Genomic DNA, 24285 nt, shown 5'->3' with positions numbered 1-24285 from the left:
GAGAGGGAAAAAAAAAAGTCCCAAGTTATTCAAGAGCCAAAGAAAGGTGCTTTATAGGGAGGGACCTGGTGGGGCTCATCTGGTGGTTGCCAAAACCTCCTGAGAGGTGACTTGCTTAAAGCGCGTGCGTAACTGACTCCGAGGAACTTTAATCCAGCAGAGAAGAAATTAATGGCTCGTGGCAGAAGGCAAACAAATGAGAAATTAGGCTGGCCTCATTGCCAGAAAGAATGATGGAGCTGTTGGAGCACGCTGCTAGGAAGGCGGTGACCTTATGGGTGTTGTGGGGGCGCAGGTGGTACAGCAGAACGGTGTGCGCCTCGTGCAGAGTGGTCTTAACCTTGAATGACACAGCCCAGACCGGTCCTGTAGCAGTGATTTCTGTTCTGTGCTTCAGAATAACCTCAAGGCTAACACAGCGGTGTTCCTCATCCCTGTTTCTTAACTCCCAAACCTTGTGTCCCTGCACTTTCTGCAGTGGGACTGGTACATCCTGCACGTGAAGAGCCTAACTCGAGGTTTGCACTTCAGCATCCTGAGGATAAAATCCTCTTGATGCTTCTCACGGTATTTCTGTTAGGCTGATCTCCCTACCTAACCTATCTGGTGGTGCTTGCTTTACTGACTGCAAACTTTCTACAAAAGTACAGTTTTTATTAAGCATTTGGTATGCAAACCACCATCTGCATCGAGGAGCACTGTTAAATTCCAGCTGCACGTAAGCCATTTGAGATACTTTCTTTCATTAATCTCCTCTGTTGAATGTCAAAAATCTCATATAAGTAAATCTGATAAACATCGTAGTTTAGTCTACGATTCTTTCATAATAACTTGTGATTGTTTACAGGCTGAAAACTAGTTTATAGTTTGTCAAAGGCAGTTAAGTCATTGAGTTCATGTTGTCTGATCCTTTGGGAAACGCAAGCCAGTGGATTTCCCTGAATTTAATCTGACCATCGAAACTGAGAGTGGATGTTAATAAAGAGCAGAGGTGTGTGTGTGGTGGGGGACTTGCTGTACCAAGTGCATTTTAAGACACCTCTGAGAAAAGAGGTTTAAAAACCAGACCTTGGTCTGTCCATTCCAGGAACCACAATTAGCCAATTATTAACTTTGTTCCGAATGGGTTAACTAATGTGGCACTTGCTCTGTTTGGCCTCTGACTGCCTGTATAATAGCCAAGATCAGCAATCTCCGTCCTGCGCCGGACTGCAGGCTGCTAATTAACACGTTGGTTTCATATTGCTGCTGCCCATGTTTGCACTGAAGAACTCTGGATTTTTGGGGCCATACATGTGGGTGGGAATATCCAGATCATACTGGGACTCTGGTCACTCCTGTGCAATGCCTTGCTCTCTGTTTTTTCCCCCAGACATCTGATCAGGCTTGCAGCAGTGCCTCTTTGCAGGATCTTTAACCAAAAGGTCAAAATAAGCTTGGGGCTCCGTGTCCCACCCCACCGCTGCCTGCTGTGTGTCTCAGCGCACATACACATCCCTCCCTCAATTAACCACACGTAGGAGAAGCTGGTTTCCCTTAAAGGAAGCTGTTGCCTGTAGGCTGGGAGCTGGTGGTTCCCCATGGGGTGAGAATACCCCTTCACCTGGGCTCAGAGGGGAGGCTGGCTGGATGATGCCGTGGCAGCCGAAGACCTGGGTGTGCTGTGGAGCTCAGGCCTGACCCACGGGGGATTTTTGGCACTCGTCCTGTGCTCCCACCGCCCCTCGGTGTGCTGGGGCTGGCCTGGAAACCCCCCGCGGGGAGGCCATGGCTGGGAGTGGGAGGCGATGAAATGCGGATATTTACCCCAGCTGTCAGCGTGTGTTTGGAGAAGATGCCTTTGTTTTAGTAAACGGGGCTTGTTCTAAAGGTATTGGTGGGTTTGTGCCTGCTCTTCTTTTCGTTTCGCTGTCTCAGCCCTGCCTTGGCTACTCCCTTCCCGTACTCGCCAAAAGCAACTGAAAAAGAGGTATTGGAGCAGCCCATCTCTCTGTTCGCGTGCAATCGAGCAACCTTTGGTGCTGGAAGTTGGACTCTGTCTGCTGCTCTGTCTGGTAACAGTAGCCCCTGTTGTTTCCTCGTGCTGCTTTTGAAAAATACTGTTTTGGTTTCTCTGGGAGAGAGATGGTTGGCCCGTAAATGTATGCCAACCCACCTAATTATTCTTTTTGAAAATCCTTCATTGGGTCTTTTCTGTTAAATAGTTCAAAAAAAAAAAAATCCCACCTCTCCCTTGCCCCTGGAAACAGCAGCGTCCTTGTTCTGCTGAGCTCACTGCTGGCCATACTGATCAGTGCCATTTCCTTTGTCTTCGTTTATTTTAGAATTAAGCTATAAGCTGTTTAAGACTGGGCTATTTTTGTTCTGTACTTGTGCAGGGTCTGTTACATGAGGATCCTAAATGCTAAAGTAACTGCTCTTCTTAAAGGCAAAAGTGTTGTGCACGTCAGGAGCAGGATGGGCATTGCTCTGAAAGCGAAGTGCTGTGTTTTTGCTCCGATAAAATGTTTTGGCAAGCCCATCCCTGGTCAGAGGAATGCCTAGGTCAGGGCCAGAACCATGGCCATCTTCCGCCCCCGAGCTGGATTGGCTTTTGTCAGCCAGATGCCTTCTGATCTCCACCTTCTCCCTCCGTCCCTCTTCTGACAGTAGCCACGTGCTCAGCAGGGGCTCTGCAGCCCTGTTTGCTTTAGCTGGGGAGATGTTTGCCTTTCCTGCAGAACTCCAGCTGCCGGGGAAACCTGGGGCGGCTGTGTTGATTTATTAGGGCACAGTGTGCCTCAGGAATGCCTCTGCTAAGGAGCTGGGAGTGATGGAAGGGATCCTGCCCGGAGCGGCGTGAAGCCTTCTCGTTTCTCTTTACACAGACTCGAAGCAGGAATTCCCCAAAGCAAGGTAAGAAAAATGGCTCGCTCAGCTGACGGCTTCAGGGAGCTCCTGTTAGGCTGCCCTGGTGCAGAGTCAGGGAGGTGGATGATAGCTGGAATTTTAGGAGTGCAATTTTAAGTGATTTTTTTTTTGGTGGGAGATGACACCGAATTGCCCGAGCGGAGGGTTTGTGTGCTTTTGGTTTGTGTTAAGAGCTGGCATTCCGGAGTTACTGACTAGGGCTTTTTTCTGGGACTTGGCTGTGGGCCATCTGAATGTTTTGCACTTGAAAGAAGAAAGTTTCAACCTCTTTGGGTTCGCAGACTTCTAAACGTTTTCTATTAGAGATATGGCAATGAATTTGCTTTTTTAATTACCTTTACAGACAACCGAAGTCTGCAAGCCACAAGTTTAAAAACCACCAAGGCAAGTGCATATTCTGTAGCGAGTTCATTGGAATACCCTTTCCTCTCCGTAATTTGTCCCACAAATTTGTCCCATTTGTCCTGCATGCACCCCATATTTTCCTTTCTTGTCTGGCATATGCACTGTATGTGTCTGAACTTTTTCTTTCTTCTGTGATTTTTGGTGGCTGCTACCCCAGCTGATCTGAAAGCAAGACTGCGGAAACTGTTGGGTGTTTGCACAGGGCAGCGTGGGCAGCCGGTCGCTTTGTGTCGATCCAGTATTTGGTAGTTGCAGAGTAGGCTGTGTTTATGGGGCATCAGCGCTGGGAAGGAATTTCCTTTCCTAGCTGAGGTAGAAAGAGCGTCCATGTCCAGCTTTCTTCCTTTGCTTTAGCATTCCTTGAGGTTGTTTCCTATTTTACAAATGCATCTTTTGAGAACTGCCAGGAAAATGTCTCTCTTAAATGGAAATGGAAATTTCTGAGCTCACAGGGATGAAAACCTTTGGGTCTGTGCTCACTGAGTGAAAAGAGGATTACCAACCAGCCATTCTTCAGCGTGCAAAGCGGTGGAGCAAAGTCTGCAGAGACTCTCCGAAAGTTATTGGCTTTCCTCAGGAAGGGAGCTTGTGAATAGAATTAAATGAGCTCGGTCCCATCCTTCTCGGCTTCCCTGCTGCAAGTGGAGAGAGCAGTGTAAGTTTTAATTCAGTAGATGCTTGAATAAAATGGGAAACTTTTTGAAGTAGGTGTCATGGAAACAGGTCTAGAGCCAGAATTCCTGTGTTCCCGGAGATAAGAGAACTAATGGTTTTGTGGCTGCATTTCGGCCTGACAGAGAGCAGGGTGAGGAGAGGCAACACTGCTTTTTCCAGAACTATTTGAAGAGTCCCGAAATGAGGATGGTTTGCTGGAGCAGATGCAGATGGCGCCTTTTCACTGGGGACTGAAAAACCTGCCAAGGTGTAAACTGCATCTTAATAGAAAGATGTGAGAGGAGGCCTGTACTTCTCTCCTTCCTAATTACTGCAGCTCAGCTGCTGCTGTCTCTTACGTTTACACATCTGAAAGGTGACAATGACAATGTCTTGAATGGCAAAGCAATAGTACGGAGGCTCCCTGCCTTTAAAAAAAAAAAAAAAAAATGTATTCTGGAACAAAGAAGTTATTCAACCAATAGCCAAGATTATCCTCATGAAAAATCTTCCTGGAAACTGCTCTTCATGAAAGCAGTGCAATTTTTGTAGGTGTTGGTGGCTTGTCTCCTGAGTGACTACAGGTAAAGCAGCAGCCAGCTTCACCCTTTCACCCACTGATGGCACAGGGAATGTCCACCCCAGCAGTGGGACTTCCATTTCTGCTCTTGCTGCACCTCTGTGCTGGGTTGTCCTGGTACCTGCTACCTCTTCAAGAAGCTGGAAGACTCCGCTCCCTGGTGTTGTAGCAGAAATCTCTGCTAACGTTTTTCACAGCTGTTCCTTTCAGTGCCAAGGCCAGAAACCAGACTCTCAGATGCTTATCGATCATGGCACTTAAAATGGGACAAGGTGGTTAGTTTGGGTAAGAGCTCCTCTTAGAGAAACAGGGATTTCAGGGGGTGATGATAGTGCTGTAGCTGTGATCACATTGCAACAGTGAAGAAAGAGGCAGCAGCAGCTCCCAGTCAGGTTGTGGAGGGCAGTTTGGGACTCGGTGTTTCTTGCTGAAATGTCTCCTAGCTCGTGGTCTCTGGTGGCAGTTTTGCTGGTTAGCTATTAACTTGTTCAATCTCCCCTCGCGCATGGCCCTACCCTGTTCCACTGTGTTCCAGTAAAGCTGGTTTAAGAAACAGCTTTGTTAAAGTTTCTCTTCCTGCCTCTTCTCTCGTCCTGTCAATCTCAGGAGAACATGCTGGCACTGGTGCCTTTGCAGGATCTTTTTTAGGGCCCTTTTGGCTCTGACCCTTTCCCTTCGAGCAGCCCTTGGGGAGCCCCATCCTGGGGCGGGACAGGCTCTGGTGGGATTGCTGTCTGCTGGGAAAACAGCAGGGGAAAGGCAAAACAGCGCTGAAAACCCTGCTTTTTTTAGCTGAGAGAATGTCCTTCTTCAAACACAGCTCTTCCTGCTCGTGCCTGTACATAGCCCCTTCCTGCTCACCAGCAGTGTTTTCTCTCGCTGCCTCGGGGCGGCATTCAGGTTAGTGCAGATCGGAAGGAGCGACTTTATTAAGAGATTCCTCTGCAGTGGTATTTACCCAGTTTCTGCAGAGGACTCTTTTTTTTCAGTACTCGGCTACCTGCTTCTGTTTGCCCTTGTGAGATGTTTGTTAGAGCGTGCTGCTTGCAACTGTACTGGAGCCTACAGCTCTTCCGTTCCCCCTCGCAATTGCCAGCTCCCTAACCAGCCTTTTCACAAACAGGGAATAAAAGTTGAAGCGAGGGGATGCCTGCCCGTTTGTATCAGCCTGGGAAATGGTAGATTTTTCTCTTGAGGCCTTTGCCTCAGGCATCTTGCCAGAAGGCATCTAGACTCTATTCACTTCCAACATATGCAGTCCCCAAGCCAGAAATGTGCAGAAAGCTCGTGAACTGATCAGCTGAAGGCCAGACAGTGTGACCTGGTGCCTCTGAAAGTCAATGAATTGCAGAGCTGTGACTTCTGGATGCTTGGGAAGTGCGTGCAGGCTGTGGCACCCGCTGCATGGTGTGAACCTCGAGAACCTCAGGAAGATCAACTCAGAGATGGACCTAATCTGTACTTACTGTTGGAAATTATCCCAAAATCTGAGTCGGAAGAATTAGAATGTACCTAAATGTTTTGGCTAACACAAAGAAGTAATTACTTTCTTTGCAGACCTTGTGTATGGGTTTCTTTTCTTCAGACCGCGAGGAATTCAAAGCAAACTTTAGTTTGGAGCTAAAAGGCGTGTTTTTAGCGAAGGCGCTGCGAGCAGCATTGGGATGGGCTCCCAAAAGAACAGAGATGGGTACGGCTCGGGTTCTTGTGCCTGCGTGCATAGCAGGCAGTCCCGTACCAGCCCTGGTTCAGTCTTCTACAAGTGACCTCTGTCCCTGGCCGGGAACATAAAGAGCCTCAGTGAGCTTTGGCTGAACTGGGCTTTTGCCTGTCTGCTGCGGGGAGAGAGTAACCTCAGTGTTCCTGCCTCCCTCCCGCTGGCTGCTCGCTTGATTTAGCTGCCAGAAAAAGACATCTGAAAAGTATACATTGCTCTCCTGTGTCCTAACTTCTGTAAAGTACGGGTTATGGTTGGTTCCCGTGTACGGTGCTCAGTAATTTTACAGAAGAGCAAACGGCACCGCTACAGCTATCTACACAACGCTCGGTACAGTGAGGTCTTAGTTTGTGCCAGGACTCCTGAGTGCTATTCTGGGCGTTATTAAGGGGATTATATTACATAGAGAGCTCAGATGGCTCTGAGCCGCGCTCAGGGTGTTAACTGTTTCTATTAAGCTTTGCATTTAGAGATCCTTGTGGCAGAGGAGGGCGATGCTGGACGTGTAGGCGTTCCTGCAGCTCAATAGTTTATGTGTCTGTATGGCCAGGGAGGGTTTTCATTTGCTTTGCACGAGGGGTAACCAGACTTACAGAACTTGCTAACTTCTGGATGCTCCGTGTGTTAATCAGTATGCTGGCTGTGCAGCTGCAGGTGCTGTGGAAGAGATGCTTTCTGGTGCAGATGTGTAAGGTGCAACAGAATCCTTACAACATGCCATAAATGTCTCATAAGGGATAAAGCAAGCCATATGTAACGTTATCTGGCAGAGGCTGTGCCTGCTGTGCACTGAGCACCCGTCTCTGCGGGAAACAAATGGATGGGGGGAAGTATCCCCTGTGCCACGCAGTAGTTCATACTCTATCTGATGGTCCAAGGGGTTGAGTTTGTGAACATCCCTTCCTTAGAAAGCCAGCAGCTGATGTCTTTACCTTGCAGAGGCTTCGCTCTCCAAAGATGTGCCCCTAGCACAAGGCAGGCACACGATGGCCTTGGTGTTCCTCTGCCATCCCAGCTGCTTTCTTGACTGGGACTGTTGACCCCAAGATCTGGGTGTGTTTCCTGCTGGTGCCGTGTGTTAGAATGCACGGGGAAAACCATGCTGGTGGAACCCATCAAAATAAACAAGATTGGGTGTCGGTGTGGTCGGAGCAGCTTGGATCAGACATGGTTATTGGGTTAGATATGGTAGTGACAGGGAGAAGGGGGCTCGGAAGGGGCTGCAGTGGGAATCAGTACCCAAAATGAATATTGCATGAGTGGTGCATGGATGGGTAAATACTGTCCTTCAAATCAGATCCTGTTCCTGAGCCTTTCTCTGGGATTTCCCTGTCATTCAGACCAGTGTCCAGCACCAGACCAGGCGCAGCAGTGCTGTGGGCGAGCTCCCACCCAGCTGCTGGTCAGAGCCGCGCTCACACTGGGCTCTTACTGGGAGCCACTGGGCACCGTGGCTGTGGCCATGGGACCCCATGGCAGGAAGGATGGCTTCTGTGAAAGACGGCAGCAGGCCCAGGGTCCGCGGGCAGGATGCAGCTCCCCGGGGAGCAGGGCCGGGCCGTGATTCACCACAGCTGGCTGCAGCTCGGCCTCCTCCGCTCCCCCTGCCCCGGGTGCCAGGGAGTGACAGCTCGCGGGCAGGCGGCCAAGCTGTGAAAGGAGGAGTGTGTGAGGCCTTCAGCTTTCTCATGCTTTATCAGGCTGCAAAGAATAGCTCGATATTCAGCCGGCGTTGGTGCGGGTCAGGAGAATGGAAATGCGAACTTAACTCCTGACACGCCGGGGGACGGCTGAGGCCCTGGCCTGACCAGAGGAGCGAGGGCTGCTCCCCAGGGCTTCTGTGTGGCGTGAAAGGACACAAACGCCTTACAAGCTGTGCCTTGGCTCTCCTCACACCCCAGCTTGCCCAGACCCCAGGGGCTGGCATTGAAGGGGACGTGGCGGCTGGGGGAGCGGGATGGGGACAGTCCTGGGGATGATGGAGCCAGCAGCGAGGCAGCCACCGGCTCTGTGGAGCGCTGCCCGCCAGCGCGGAGGGAGTTAAGCGCTGCCGGCGGCTGGGGGTGAGCCCACCTCGGGGTGCCGAGCTCCAGCTCCATTCCCACGGCCAGGACGGGGCCGGCAGGGGGGGACCCTGCCAGTGGCGGAGGCTGGGAGGCAGCACCCGGCCCCTCCAGCTCCATGCTGCGCCGGGGAGCGAGCGGGGCTGCAGGGCAGGGCTGGCGCTGTCGCCGTTCGGCTGCTGTCCCCTGGGTGAGATGGTGGATTTATTGCCCCCCTTCAGGCAGACGGAGGGGGCTTGCAGGCAGCCAGGTCCCTGCCTAGGCAACGGAAATAAATTATTCCTCAGCTGGGTGTGAGGTTGCAATCGAGTCCCAGCAGTGCTGTTTCCTACAGGGCGTGCAAGTTTCTCAGAGGCGTGTGGTAGCAGGGCCCTTCGTCCCTGATCCTCACCCTGCCTTTTGTCACATCATTTTGAGCTCTTTGAAGCCCTGAGGAGCAAAAAAGGCTGGGAAGAGCTTGAGGGGTCAGGGAAAGGAGCTAATGTGAGTGGGAGTGCATACTGCAGCTCCCTCGCTCCCCAGTCCCCGTTCAGTGGTGCTGGGGGAGCAGGAAGGCGCTGACACAGAGCTGGGCACGGCTGTGTGTGTGGTGCCCCCAACCAGCACCAGTTCCACCACAGGGGCAGGAGCGGGTCGGAGCACTCATTCAGCCCCTGGCAATGCTCCAGAGTCCTCCCCAAGGACGAAGGGTGCAGTCCCTGTTCTCACCAGCCCCTGAGCCCAAGGCCAGGCACGTCAGTGTGAGCAAGTGGGGCTCAGCAGCAGCGTGAAGGAAAGATGAGCTGTGGGCTCAGAGCTGAGTTCTGCTGGGCGCTGATGCCATATAGTGTGGCAGATGTGCTGCTGGAGGATGGGTTTTTGTCTGTACATCAGCTGCCTGGCTCAGCTCCCACCCCGGATCCTCTTTGCAGAAGCTGCGGTCCTTGGGCGAGCAGTGCTGGCCCTATATCTGGAGGGCAGAGGCTCTGAGGAACAGCGTTGTCTGTGTGGGGCAAAGGCTTTGGGATTCAGCACCTAGGTACAAACATGAGCAATGAGAAGCGTCCGCGCAGATATTCTGCAAACACCCAAGCACAGAGAGATTCCTCCTGCTGGATCTTACTGATTGTTGACACCGGAATCCTAATAAACCCTGGTAGGCAGCAGCCCTTGTTCAGCTGCCCACACCCAGGCACGTAGCAGCGGCTGCGCTCTGCGCTGCAGCTCCGTGCTCTGTCCTTTGCTCCCCCCACAGCGGGAGATGTGGGATCCCCGTGCGAGGCAGCCCTGGGGGGAAGCACAAAGAGAAGCTCTTGGCGGTAGCTTGGGACCCAGGTGCAGCGAACGCACCAGCGAGCGCTGGCTTTGGGGACGGAGGGGTGTGTTCCCATTGTGCGCGTTCCCATTGCTCCTGTCAAGCCTCCTCTCATTATTCCTGCCTTGAGCTGTCTCGGCCCGAAGGCAAAGCGTACAGAAGGCTCTGTAGGCTTGCCCTTGAGAGACGTGCGGTCCTTGGAGAATGGCTGTTGAAGGGAAGCACGGCAGTGGGCTGAATTGAGGCTGTTTCAGGCTGCACAGCTCTGAGCTAATCTCCCAGAGGCAGAGACATTACTCACCAATCAGGAATGTGTCTGTATTTTTCCTAATGAGAACAAAACATTTTATCCCTGTTCATTAGCAGAGAGTTAGGGTGTACTGTTGCTATGCCAACAGACTCCTCTCCCCTGCAGACACACTGGGGGTGTCCTCCGAGCCATGGTTAGAAGGGTGAACGGGAAGGCTCGTTCTGGCAAGAAAAAGATCCCATTGTTTTCCCCGGGGCTGCCTGGACTTTGTGCAGCTGGCCAGACCTTGCCTTCTTGGGGGGGAGGGAGCCGCAGCGGGAGTCAAGTGCAACAGAGATTTAATTTATTGGAAAAATAGTCTTTGCATTTCACGTTGTGTTGTGTTTTTTTTCCAGCTTGAGGCACACTCCTCAGGAAGAGAAATGAAGGTGTCTCAGCGTTCCCAAGATCCCAGATGGTAAGCAAAATGCGGCGGGAGTCAGCACTGGGACACCCACGGACTGCTGCAGCCTGCTGGGCCCCTCCGTGTTCCTGATCATCTGTTTGTGCCGCCAGCGTAATGCCCGGCAGCCTCTCGGTGCTGCTGCGGGATGAATCCACCTGATGAATGGTACCGCCTGTGATTAGTGGACAAGGGGGTTCACCAGGCACGTGGGCTACTGGAAAGAGTGAGTGGTGCTATGGGAGAATACACATTTGTTCCCTTTAGGTAGGGAGCTCCTGTGAAGGACAAAAGTTGTCTGTTGAGCAGAAATGGTGATGTGTCCAGTTCTGCCCTCAGCAGACGTATTTCCTCCAAAGGTTGCCTGTCCATTTTCTTGTCTTTGTCTTGGCTCTGCCTCCCTCCCCTGCCATCCCCCACCCCTTTCCTGAGGGATTATCAGGATGTGCGAACTGCAGCGGTGCTGCACCTCTGGTGCTGTCACTGCAACGTAAAACAACACCTACAATTAAATTTTTCTATGCAAGCTAATGAGTTTAACCTACAGACAGAAACAAACAAATATTCTACTTTCTGATAGTGATCTATGGCCAGAAACGAGCGAGTGAGTGTGACCAAACCTGCAGACAGCCTCCCAGAGCAGGGTGATGTTCATATCTGGCTGTCAGTCACCATACAGTGTCGTGAGCTGCTTTGTGCTGGCTGAGCACGGTGGTGTTGACAGCTGTAGACCCTTGAAGAAATGTCTCCCTGAAACTGAGTTCTCCTGTCAGACTGCAGCCTGTTAAACAGGATAGCTGCAACTCCTACTTCAGTTCGCCTGGCAAAGCGCTCTGTGAGTAAATGTGTGGAATTTGAATACAGGAATTTGAATATCAAATGTAGGGTGGTACAGCAGAGATCCCAGACTGCATGAGCTGCAGGAGATCTGCAGATCTACATGGACTTGTTGGAGAGTGAAACCCTGGCACCTGGACACTTGGTGCTGCCTCAGATGAGTCACTGACTATTGCGCTAGAGAGATGGATATCACTTGAGAGCACAGGGAGTACAGGAGCCCTTCATCAGAAAGTAGTCTGCTTGTTAGACCTGCAGCTGTAGTAGCAGGAGGGTTCAACAAGAATAAAAGCAATGAACAAAGCCAGACAGCAACCCCTAACCTGGGCTTCTGTGTGTGAGCAGCCTGTTTGGTTTCAGTTTGGTAGTAGAGCTAGATTAAAATCTTGAATGTTAAAGAGCAAGCTTTGGGAAAATCTGTTTTGATCTGTAGCCTCCATGAATAAATCCCGAGTACGTACAACACGTGTACAGAGATCGGTGAGTCTGGTTCCCTCAGCTTTTCGTTGGCTCTGGGTGGTTCAAGTAAAACCACTAAATCAAAGCTGTTTGAAATAGGGAAGGAGTAAGTACTTGAGATGATTTGAATTCAGGCCAGTCTCTTCTGGGTCCACGCTTTCAGGATATGTAAAAAATAAAAGACCATGGGGAGGACAGAGGTCTGTGTACTGTGCACTACATGTGTGTTGTATTCCTTGAGATATCCAGCTGATTCTGTGCAGATCCTATTGAAACAGTGCCCCAGCAGAACTGCACTGGAGGAAATGGTTTTTAGTCCATTTAAGTGCAAAAGATCATGGCTGAACAAACTGACTTCTGAAATGTGAGTTACGGTTATTATCCAAGTCGCGCTCTGCTTCATTCTTGTGCAGTGGGAGTAGTGATTCTGTGTTACCTAGGAGAGCGTTACTTGGGCCCTCCTCTTCTCTCCCCTCCTTTTCAAACAGTGTAAGGGGGGATTTTCTGCCCTATTTTCTGTCTCACCTCTTTTTTTCCTTACGTTAAGAACAAACATACAATTTCTGTGCCGTGTACAAAGCAAAAATCAGGAGAAACCGTCTGGTTTCGAGGGCAGGGGGCATGTTTTTCCGCATGAAACTGCTGCTATATTTTGTCTGTAGAAGCTTTTCTTATTGCTTTTTATGCTTGGCAAGCAGTTCTGTGTGGTGTGCTCTCTGCAGAGCACTCAGATTGGTGAGATTTGGGGTATTTCTGGGCCATGTACTTCCTTCATCTCTGTAACGCCTCTGCATAACTACCCCAAACTCCTGCTTCAGTTCAAAATGTGACGTTTCAATGAAAGACAAGTCCAAAGAGTTTTCTGGTCTTGCATCTTGTTGTTTTGCTGTTCTGTTTCCAGGATGTCTCCTGTTTCATGCTGAGCTGCCCTTTACTAGCTATTTATGCTCTATTTGTTTAATTATTTAACCTTATAACAACTAGATTTTTGTTTTGGTAGTATCTGAGCTCATTGGAAAATCAGTGCAGACCTATAGATATATCCGTAGTGGGATGAAGGACAAAATTCCAAATATGTTTCTACATTTTGCCTCTTAAAGTACCACAGGTAATACCTGTAGTCAGTTGAATGCCTATGTGAAAATAAACCATTTTATTTTGTTCCAGATATATTTTTAGTGTAATTTCCAGGGCTAGCATGGCTTGATGTCACAGAGTTGTGGGCAGTCCTCCTGCACTGTTTTCTAGAAGCTCAGCTTCCAGGAAGAGCTAGTGCCTTGTCTATCTGATGTACTGGAAGAGATGGGAAGAGCTGGGCTCAGCTGGGTTAGAGGAACTTTTGAGCCCTCTGTGCTGTTTGATGTCCACCACCTTGAGAGGAGGCTTCTTCCCTTCTATCAGAACCAGTTATGGGTTATTTGTGGAGTGAGGTGAGGTGTTCCTTCCAATTCTTGGTAGAGAATGGTTTAAAGCCCTAAACTGTGAGGTAGACTGATTTAAAACAAAACAAAACAAACAAAAAATGCTGTTAGCACTAAGTGTTGTAATGCTAAATAATATATCTGCTGTCTTTTGAATTGTTTGGTTTTAATGGCTTTGCTTATTTTTCTCTAATTCTAGTTATATTTCTTAAAAAAAAAAAAAAAAAAAGCTTGTTTTTCCTCTTAATAGAGAAACTGGCAAAGGACAAAAAAGCCAGATATTTCAGCCTGACAGGAGAGTCTAGGTTGCCTAGCAAGCGAAGCATGCATGCATAGTGAATTCTTATTCACTATAATAATCAAGAATGTTGGAAGCAATTAGGAAGGATCACTGCGTTTGTGGAAAAAAAGTCACTGAGGATTTTGCAGGGGTCACAATAAGAACAATAATTCTAAAAATAAATATATGACTCTGTATAACAACAAGGTCCAGTAAGGATATCGTTATTTTATGTGGCATCAGGAAATCACTACATAATGTGTCTATAATTGAGGAAAAAGATTGAAATATTCATAAAGAACACATGACAGAATAGAGCTCTGGCATACAGCCTTTGTTGTAAGAGATATCCTTCATCGGGTAGGCTAAATCAAGCATAAGAATGTTATTTGTACTTTCAAAGTACTAATGGGGAGAGAATTTCTGAAAAACACCTCCTATTCTGGAGGAATAAAGTGTAATTGGATGCTAGGGCTTGAAAGTAATTTTGAGCAATTTTTATAGGGTGTATATTTTAACAGAACTGACTAACTAGCAATTCACTACAGGAGGTAGAGAGTCCCTGCAATATTTACTAATCATCCCACTAATTTCTCCAGCTCATATAGAATTTGTTTTCTGCAGCTTTGTGAAAATTATTGTGTTTTAAGAAGGGTATTTTCTGTTACTGGAAATGGAACAGCAGCAGCAATGAGCAAAGGTGAGGAGTATCTTCTATACAAAGAAAATGGAATAAACTGAGACTCTTCCACCTGAAAAGAGAGGAGAGATAGTTACCATCAAAATCCTAAATGACATGGAAAGGTTAGAGGGGCAGCAACTGTTTTTTTGTCTTTTCCATTCACATGGAAGAGTCATAAGTACAAATAGGTATTGAATGGGGCCAGCATGTTGTAAGCCTAAAAACAAGTAATGACTTAGTCCTTGATGTGTGCAGTTAACCTGGGAAGGTCCTTGCCACAGGATGTTGTGAATGCCTAACATCTGTGTGTATTTGAGGACACAGGGCAGTGCCACAGAAGAAGGAGCTATTGAAGGTTCCTAAATGCATAGAAACCACCTCTGTCCCGAGAAATCCCTGAGCTGCACATCGCTGAAGCCTGGGAGAGCGTTCAGGGAGGCAAAGTGCTGCTCTGTGCTTGCTTCCTTCTTACGGTTTCAGGCCATCACCAGTGCCAGAACAACTGCAAGCTGGTCTGTCGGAGCTGGGCGGGATGGAGGGAAATAAAAATAAACCTTGTAAAAACAGAGACTGGCACAGCTTGTGGCCCAAGTTTCTTCTGTGCCGCTTGCGATGTGCTGTACGCACCTCAGACTTGCTAAAAGCATCGCCTGTGGGCTGTTCAAGCCTGCAGACTGTTGACTTGAGCTTCAAGAGAGGTGGAGAGTATATTTTGGGGAGCTGTGCAGATGGGAAGGATGGTGTGAAGACGCATATTCTAAGCAGGGAAGCTGACATTTTCCTTTCCTCGTGGCATATGCTGGTCCTTGCTGTTCTGGGATGTTAAATGTTTTACTGAGTTACAGGGATCGTTACTGCTGAGAGCCTAAATCTTATTTCTGTGGATATCCCCCTGTAAGGAGTGTTAAAGTCCTTTCCTAGCAGTGGACTGTAACTTAATTTGAGCTAAAATGGGTGATATGCAGATCTATAAACAATACAATCTCTGTTCCAAATGCTTTCGAACTAAAAATGTCACGGTCTACGTGAGGTTCAGACTCTTTAGAAGTTTTCGAAGCACTGGTCGTATTTGAGGTCCTGTCTAAACATTTAAAAATAACTAGAAAACAGGGCTCAATTCTAGATGCTTCTCCCTTGCAAGGCAGGTCTTACGCTTGGTTTTAGACACTTACCCAAATCTGCAGAGAGCACAGTACAGGATGGCAGCCCTAGCTGTTCCTTTGAACTTTTCTCTTTGGGAAGGATGAGAGCCATGTTGGGCTGTCCGTCCTTTTGTCCATAGGGATGTGGTTTCTATTGCTGCTGAATATTGCTATTTTTTTTTTTCTGTAGTGCACTGCAGCTGTGAGGAGTGAAGGGATGCCTGGGCTGAGACCCGAAGCCAGGTGGAGTACACACAGGGTTTAGGACAAGGGTTGTGTTGGGAAAGAGTGGGACTAGGCAGTGTGGGCTTAAATTTGGAATAAAACCCAACATCTGTCATCACAGCTGCTTTGTCTAGTTCTTCTCCACTAATCTGAATCTAATGGCAGTTCGTTACTTCTGGCTTGGACTCCTGTAGCTCTGGTGACAGATCTGCACTGACTACAAAGACTTCAGGTCCGTGATGAACTTGATGGATATGGCTTTTCATGCAGATCTGGGAAGCTGTTTCACGTTTCCCAGTAACTGAAAATTTGATGTGTGTTTATAAATCAAATGTTGCTATATAAGTATACCTACACTCTTTCCATTATGTGTGTTTATTCTTCAGGTTTTTCACAGTAGTCTTGCCTCAGTTGTGAAATACAGAGCAGTGTTATTGCTAGATCATGGTTGTATGCTGAAGGTGCAGGGCGACTGCTTTGTCTCTGATAGAATAACAGTGATATTTGGGCATTAAGATGGGCTTGTAGCCAGAGAAAGGCTTTTCCCAGCATTGTGGCAATTGAGCACTGTCAGTGTCTTGAATTCTGTCCCTCCTCCACAGGGTTCCTGATGGGTGCTGGGCGGGTTGTGTCTCAACCTGTGCCTCAACTCTTCACCTATAAAATGGGCATGAAAACACTTTTTTCCCCACCGGCAGATGAAATGCATTAATGATCGAGTCCTACTGTGCTTAGGGCTGCAGGAAAATACGTTGTTCTGTTTGGCTTGGCTGCCCTGTTGTCAGCAGGGCTGGAAGCGGTGCTGCGACAGCTCCAAAGCAGGAGGTATTGAGGTCGGTGGTTCAGTGGTAGCTGTTCCTCCTGTGCATTGAAGGAGATGCTCCTGGAGGAATGTTGTAGGATAGTTGAATGGCACAAAGCTGTGTGAAGAGAGGTTCAAAAACATTGGAACAAGCTTCCTAGCAAGGTGTTTGGTGCCCTGTGCCTGTCAGTGTTCAGGAGGCAGTTGGATAATGCCATTAATGTGCTTTAACTTTTGGCTAGCCTTGAAGTGGTCAGGCAGTTGGACTCAATCTTCTTTGCAGGTCCCTTCCAACTGAACTGTTCTGCAATGCAACTTCAGGTTCAGCATGATGCACGTGTTTGAGAGGGCAACTTTATTCTAGAGCTTTTTAATTTTAAAATGAGTGTTTGATTTTGTTCTTTAGCATAAACTTCTTTAGCATAACTTTAGCATAAGCTTCTGTTTGCATTGGTTATTTGTCTTTCTTGATGCATCCTTGTCTGAAGACTATGTTAAGTTTTGTTCCCTTTTTGTAGCTTGTAACGCTATCATCTTGACACGTTGTGCCTATTTAGTCAGCTGTTTGCAGAAAGGTGTCTCTGTCTCAAAAGAGAAGTCTCAACATTATTGAGTAGCAAAGGGCTCAGCCTGTACACCTTCTGGAGAGCAGCTTTCCTGTTTTACTCTCAATTTCTCAGTTTTTATCGGTAGCTTTGTTCCAGCAACCATTCTCTCTCAGCCTGTTCTGCAAGTGCTGCACTTGTCTGCCGTTCTGCTGGTAGTCCATCAATATTAGATTTGCTCTGAACCTCATCTCTAGCCTGTGTGATCTTTTCCATTCCTAGCTATTCCATGATTCCAGCTAATGTATTTCCCAGTAAGCCCTGTGAAGGTTTAATATAATGTGTTTTTATGATGCTGGGCTTGTCAGCCCCAATGTGGCCTACTGGGTTGACATCAAGAGGACAATTGTTGAGTTTGTCCCACTCCTGTGCTGACCACAGGCGATGGTTTATCCCTTAGGTACAAACGTGGGTAATTTTTTTGTGTTCCTCTCACCAGCCTCTCTGCTCTGTCTAGCTGCTTCCTGCAGCAGAAGAGCAGCCACTCAGATGCAAAACTCACTGCTGTTCCTAACAGACTACTGTAAATCTGGTTTTCCTGTCTCCTGGGCACTTTTGCCCAGGGGTCACTCTGGCAAGGTAGCAGTCTCTTGAAATGCCGACAGTCAGCCAGTTATACTGGCTGTAATTCCTGCTCGTAGCAGTTTGCATTTCCAGACTAGCAGTGCAGTTTATGCAACAGACCTGTTAGTGCATCTCTGTGGCCCTAGGGTGAAGGTCTGGGCTTCCCTGAAAGGCAAAGGGAAGAGCCAGTCAGTCCTGTCCAGCCAGTGGCTCTCAGACTGCGAAGGTAGGTGGATTGCAAACCACCTGGAGAACAGTCTCAGCCAAAAAGCCTTTAAAATTCATGGCTGCCACGAAGAGGTAACCAGTTCTGAACCATGGCGCTCTTCGGGCAGCACCAAAAATCTTTTCTCAGCCCTGAATGGGATCAGAAGCTCAAATATGTTACTAGAAAATATTAGGATCTCCTCAGTCTGAATGCAGATAGCAACAGCAGCTCATGTTGCAAAGCCATGGTGAATTTTGTCTTGTAATAAAATTCCTTGTGGATAAGGTGTGATTACATGTCTGCGTGACTCGATGTTAACAAAGTGACTGGAGAGCTCTTGCTCCAGATGGCTTATTTCGCCAAGTACCAAATCTTGCAGCATCCCAGCCTTCTGCTGCCTTTCCCACTTAATTTCGGTGCTGCACACTTCCAATCCTCCAGGCTGTGGGCCCACAGAAGTATGAATGAAAAACATCAGGTGATGGCCTGTGCCCTGCAGCCCTATCTGTATGCTGTCTGCTGGTCTGAATTTTATCCTTGAACCAAGAACTGCCACGTCTGGACAAAGTCTGGGATGCAGGGCTGCGATTGCAGGGCAGAAGAGCACGTTGCATCCCTGCTGCCAGCCTGTGGCTCCTCGACCACAAACACCTTGAGAGCTCTTCAGGCACGGTTCCTGCACCACCGCTCTGTCTTGGGCTCCGTCTGGGAGTGCTGAATAGCCAAGACCCCATCCTGTGCGGGAAGGGCATTGCTTGGGGCTCTTGAGGCTGGTGCAAAGTTGATCCTGGCTCTTAAGTCTGCACCCAAGTCATTCACTCTTCTGCGGTAGCGCAGTGGAAGCTTGGGAGCTTCCGTGTTTTCTACGTGCTGTAAGCAGCTTGAGGAGGTCCCCAGGCTTTCTGAACTACCTGGCGTGCTACTTTCTAGTTTGGGCCTTATGAAAGCTTTGGTATTGGATTGTGGAGGTGGGAGAAAATGGCTGGGTGCCCCAATTTGGATCGTTATCTAGCAGACCTGTGTAACCTAATTATCGAGCCTAATAGTTCATAGCTGACTGCTGATAGTCTTCCAGGCTTAGGTACTAATTTATGGAAGATGAATTGATCAAAGCTTCACTTCTGATAATGTTTTAAAATGAGTTGAGTAATACAAGATAGAATGTTACCCAGCTTGGTTTGAAGGCAAACCACAAGCAGATTGTGGCAGTGATGTGGAATTCTGTTGATTTTGCTGTCTCTCCTGGGTGGGAGGGAGTAGATGCTACTCATGTGGTTGCATTGCATTAAGTTTATTTGCATATTACTGACGGTATTCATGGCTGTAACCAGAACTGCTGACAGTGCTGGAGTAATGGGGGAAGGCTGTCAAACTGCTGTCAGGCTGTATGGTTCTGCAGTGGGGAGGGCAGAAAAATGAATTTTATGTGCAAAGAAGGAAAACACAGAGAAGAACTCCCTCCTGCCCTCCAAGGGTGTGTTAATTCTTTACAGAGCTGCTGTGCTAAACAAAGGAGGACTTCTGGGGTGCCAAGGAAACGCCGTTCTTTAACAGGCCGCAGCACCCTGTGCTGATCAGTGTTTGCAGAGTGAAAGGGGTTGTTCGAGGCAGGCTGCAGGGCTTAAGGGCTCTGATTTGCATCCCGACAGCTGGGTGGTGGAGCTCGGGATGTGGTGCTGTGTGTCTGCTTGTGGTCTGTACCGCTGCTGGCTGAACTCCTCCTGCGGCTGGTCCCTGGTCTCTTTTCCACTCTGCAGTCCTGTCGGGCTGATGCTGGCATGGTGAGCGGCACGGTTTCCCCTTGGGGTGCAAGTGCAGAGCCAGCATCCTTTCACACGACTGAAATCAAGGCAAGGTGTCCTAAAGTGAAGAACAACAGCAAAGCCCACCTGCGCTGGACATTTGGAGCTGCCTGCCTGCCCCGTGAAGGAGAGAATGGGGAACATCACCTGTCTGTTCACAGTTCCTCCTGAGCTCTAGGACTGGAAGGGGTTGGGAGCTGCCACAACTTGTACTGGAAGAGCTGGAGATGTGCTGGAGAACTGCTAGACCTCACTGCGGTGGGTTGGTGTTCTGGAGATGGTGACCAGTCGGCTCAACTGGAGGCACTGCAAGTCCCCTGCAGGAAGCAGGTTTTAAAGACATTTGAAGTTCCTTTTCTCTCTTGCTAGGTTATCCCAAGGCCAGGCTGTCCACAGAAGGACTTGCTTTGAGAGCGTGGCCCTCATCCCTGGGACAGGAGAGCTTGGCAAGGGGTCTTGGTGCTGTCTGGGCAGCACGTGCTGCACGTGGTAGGTTTCGCCCTCCCTGCTGGGGGCACGCTGCCAGGCGTGACTGCACCGAGAGCAGGCGCTGCCCTAGCTGCTTCTGGTGGGAACAGTGGGCATTTCTGCCCCGTGGATATCACCACCGAGTAGCTAAGGCAGGACTCAAGCTTTCCTGGCAGCCCCGTGGAGCCGAAGCTGAGAACAGGAGGGGTTTGGGCCGAGGCTGGGGAGAGGTGCCTGTAATGACAGGGAGGGCAGCGCGGTTGGGAAGGCGTGCCGTGTTTGAGGTGGAGGCCGGTAAAACATGAATCACGCCTGTTTGAAGTAGTGATGAAATCCCTGATGAGGGATTTCTGTAATACCTGGCCAAACAGTCTGCTGTGCTTTAGTTTCCTTTCTCCCTGGGCAGAACGGTCGGCCCTGACCTACTTTTACCAATAGCAGTTCTGTTAAACCCCGGCGCTTAGCTCTGCGTACGGCGCGCACGGCCCCTGTTTTCTTCTGCCGGCTTCTGAGTGAGAAGTTTCCACTGAGTGTTTAGCAAAACAGGGCAGAGCTGTTCCTGGCAGAGGCTGCTGGTGCTCCGGACCCACCTCTGCCACCTCTGTACCCCGTGGCTTGGAGCCTCTGCTTCTCCTTCCCAGCCTGCTGAAGGTGATGCTCGCCTGCCTGGCGGCCGTGCTGTGCCTTAGCTTTGTGCTGCGCTGTCAGGAGTCAGCGAGATGCTATCTACATGCTAATAAGGCAGATAATGCCTTTAGAAATAGTCGATGAGGTTAGGCTTCCGGCTTCCTAAATATGCGATTAGGAAGGGCTGAAGTTACATTCCTAATATTTAAAAGTAAATAAAATCTATAAATGTACCATTAAAATAAGAAGTTTAAATATAACTGTCCTCCTGGGGCAACTCGCGGAGCTGTGTCTAGCTCGGTATCCTGTCTTTGACAATAGCCAGAAGCAGATGCTTAATGAGTACTGTAAGGAACAGGGCATGTGTAGCGTGATTTATTTATTTTTTTTCTCTTCTCCTCCCCCCATTTGATGCTCCCTGCTTATGACCGTCACCAGTTTAGGGCCCTCCTTGGCTAGGAGTCGTATCTGATCATCTGATCCCGACTACATCTATTCTCCATTAATTTTTATAATCTCTTTTAACTTGTTTGTGTTTCTGGTCTCCATGACATCCTACAGCAGCGAGCTCCGCAATTTAATTGTGCATTTTAAATGTTATATAAAATACATTGCATCCAGTGAAAATTATCCTTGGACTGGCTTAGAAAAGTCATCTGTACGTTTATGGATGCTCTTTTTTCTGTACTGTAAGAAGTGGTCGTTAATTACTCCACGCTTCTCATCTTGACACTGTTTGTTGTTTCAGATCTCTTGCATTTTCCCTATCTTCCCCCGGTTGCCTCTTTGTCCATCCGAAGCCCAGCTCTGCTCCGTCTCTCCTTATATGGAAGCTGTTCTATGCTTTTGATCATCTTTGTTGTCCTTTTTGTCATTCTGTCTCCTTTTTCAGATGTGGGAAGCAGAACTGCCTGCAGCATTCAACAACAAGATGGTGGTGTGTTTGCTTTCCTGATCGTGTCAAAGGTTGCATTTGCCCTTTTTGCTTGATACTAAATACCAAACTGACCTACCAAGTTTCCAAAAATCTCCTGAGCGTTAACACCTAATTCAGGTCCTCATATATTTATCTAATTAGTACATTTTTTGTTGGTTTTAGTATTTATTGGCAATGAAGATACTGTGTGGTTATGACTGAGTGATTTCTGTAACTTTTTGATGTCTTTTCTGTATTTGATTGTGCAGAACAATTTTTTTCTTAGTAAACTTTGCCACTTCCAGACATATTCCTCTTTGCAGATCATCTTCTATGAATATACTGAGCAGCACAGGTTGCAGAACGAATTCTTGGCAGATCTCACTGATAACCTTCCTCTCTTGGGAAACTCTTCCACTTATGGTTTCCTCTCTTAACTACTTATTAAATCATGATAGGGACTGTAACCATAATTCCACAAAAGCTTAACTTTTTTTTTTTTCCAAAAGCCTTATCTGACAGTTCTTTCAAAGTCAGTTTGGTTCCCATTAAACAGATTAAGAGCTGGCTCTTGGATCTCAATTAACTGGAAATGGGAAATCTGCTCTTGGAATTTTCTGGGTACTCCAAGGCTTTCCCTCTGCTCCAACATTAGCCTCTATTTTGATCAACAGACGGGGTCCTGAACTTCTGCAGGCAAGCTTGTTCCTATGGAGGTGATGGGTTTAGATTTATCTGTGTTTTTGCCCCCCAGCCTGCGTTTGGGAAGGCCCAAAGCTGGAAGAATTGCTGTGTGCTTGTCTGCCCTTCCACTTCTCCTTAGCCATCTATTCTTGTCTGTTGTTGGAGACGGGGTTTCTGTGTAGGTGGACTTCTGTCTGACTTAGAATAGCTGTTGTTATCTCCTTGCCCAAGGAGGATTAAGAAGCAGGATTAGTTTTCAAACTGTTCATGCAAAAAGTGAGTAGAAGCTTCTTTGACTGACGGTCCTGTGACAAGCAATGTCAGACGAAATGACAAGGCACTTTACTCAGGGTAAATAACCTTTGGGGAACAGCGTGCTGGGTTAAGGTGGTGGTTTCTGTAATTTAAAAACCCTAAGGAAAAAAATCTGCTTTCATTGAGATGCATTAGTTTAGTCAGGAGCTTGTGGGCTAGAAGAAAAAATTGCTTAGGGATCTTTGGCTTGATCATGCAGCGAGCTGGAGCAGATCCTAAAGCACCCTAATCTTCACATGTACAAAGCGGGCAGAAAGTTACCCTCGTGTTGTGCTAAGATAATAGGAAACTGACAACTGCCTTGATTTTCCTATTTTTGAAAATGTGTTTAGAATGTGGTTTTTGAGTTTACTTTTTGTTAGTGCTTGAGAAGATGGCTAAGTGAAAAGAAGCCCCTCAGTTTACAATTACATGATAGCTACGAAGAAAACTTATTTTAATTGCAGGCAGCTGGTGGCTGCTTTTTATTCCTTTTAAATGTTTGTGTAGTTTGTCTTAATTCATAAAAGAGAGCTTATTTTTACCCTGTATTAATCATTAACTCTTCATTAACCATTTGTACTGGAATTTTAAACTTCTTTATAGGATGTTTTAGTATATGTAATAGGAAAGATTGGATTTCCTGGAGGTGTTTAGGGGAAATACCTGTCCACTACCACCGGTTCATTCCAGTATGGCTAAAACTAATACTTGATACAGCCACGGCTCCAGGAGCACTTTCTGCAGTTTTTCCAGACTCCTGGCAGTGCACAAGCATCGTTAAAATGTCAGTAGGATCAAAAAGTTGAGAAGATAGTGTGCAGCATGGTTTTAGTACATCTTCAGCAGCCCTCCAGAAAATTTACCTGTTTTCAAACAGTCAGCGATAACTATCAAGGGTTTTAGAAAACCTAATTTGTTCAAGTGTTTATTTACTAATGCTGTTAATTCTGTAGCCTGAAAGTACGAGTTTTCTACCACAGGCCTGCCGTGCTGCCTTCCCTTGCCACTTCAGATTTTATATTTTGCCTTTAGATTTTTTTTTTTAAAGTTATTTTAACCTCAACTTTGGTGTTACTCACAGCTGGTCTAACAGAGCTCCCTTGTCTGGGTCAGCCCTGCTCCAACAGGATGTCTTGGACATGGGATTCTCCTTGGTGTCGATTTTATTTGGAAAACAGAGGTTTGTGTTCATCTCTGCAAGTGTTCTTAAACAGCAGAGCGGGGAGCTGGCCTGGTTGTGGTAAATAAGACTCCAAAATAGATGTATTTATTTAATGGGAATGTCGTCTTCCATGTCAGAAAACAGCAAGTCTCTGTTGAGCACGTGAAACTTAGAAGGGGGACTGTAATTCAGGGCTTTTGTGCAGAAAACACAGCTCTGGTGTTCTCCCTGACGCTGGATGATTTGAGTGTGCTGGAGCCCCGGGGTCATCACGCAGCTCAAAAAATTATGCTGTTAATTTTTACATCTTTGTGTTCTGGCTGTGGGCTGGCTCTGCAGACTGTATGGTGGAAGTTGCAGGTGCAAGCATCAGGGACCCTCTTTTTTCCAAGGATAATTCTGCTGGGATTGGTTGCAAGCATGGGACAAAACCTAGAGGATGGAACTTGATCTGACTCGCCCTCCGTGTCGAGGGGATAGGATGTGGTGTCAGGGAAACGATTGGTGAGGACTGAAGTAACTTTTGTGTTGATACACTGGTAAAACGTGTCCAAGTGAGCTGTGGGTTTGTTTCTTTAATAAATGAGTAAAGTCTTTGAGAGGGATATGTGAAGTCAGAGAGGTAAAAATAGTGCTACAGAAGAAGCTGTCTGACTCCAATTTCCAAGTGACAGAATAGTGCCATTGCTCCCATGTTACTGGGTGTTGTTTTGTGGATGCGATATAAATATTCTGCGGCAGAACTGACTAATCCTTCGGCCCTTCTGTTGTGATCCAGATTAAATAAAT

General features: G+C 47.8%; 1 protein-coding gene across 3 annotated transcripts in view; it reads left to right on the top strand.

Moving 5' to 3' along the window:
• PLXNB1 (plexin B1) overlaps positions 1 to 24285 on the top strand; it is a 74062-nt gene that overhangs the window by 9387 nt on the left and 40390 nt on the right. Inside the window, exons 1-2 of one of the 3 annotated variants that reach the window (XM_072044132.1) lie at positions 2623 to 2895; positions 10269 to 10330. The gene's annotated coding sequence lies outside the window, so the exon portion shown is untranslated. The other 2 variants (XM_027467343.3, XM_072044133.1) reach the window with 2 other exon arrangements.

This window comes from Anas platyrhynchos, chromosome 13 (genome assembly GCF_047663525.1).
Source record: "Anas platyrhynchos isolate ZD024472 breed Pekin duck chromosome 13, IASCAAS_PekinDuck_T2T, whole genome shotgun sequence".
Classification (NCBI taxonomy): Eukaryota; Metazoa; Chordata; class Aves; order Anseriformes; family Anatidae; genus Anas; species Anas platyrhynchos.
Note: the sequence above shows the minus strand (reverse complement) of the source record. Positions and strands in the feature narration are given on the sequence as shown.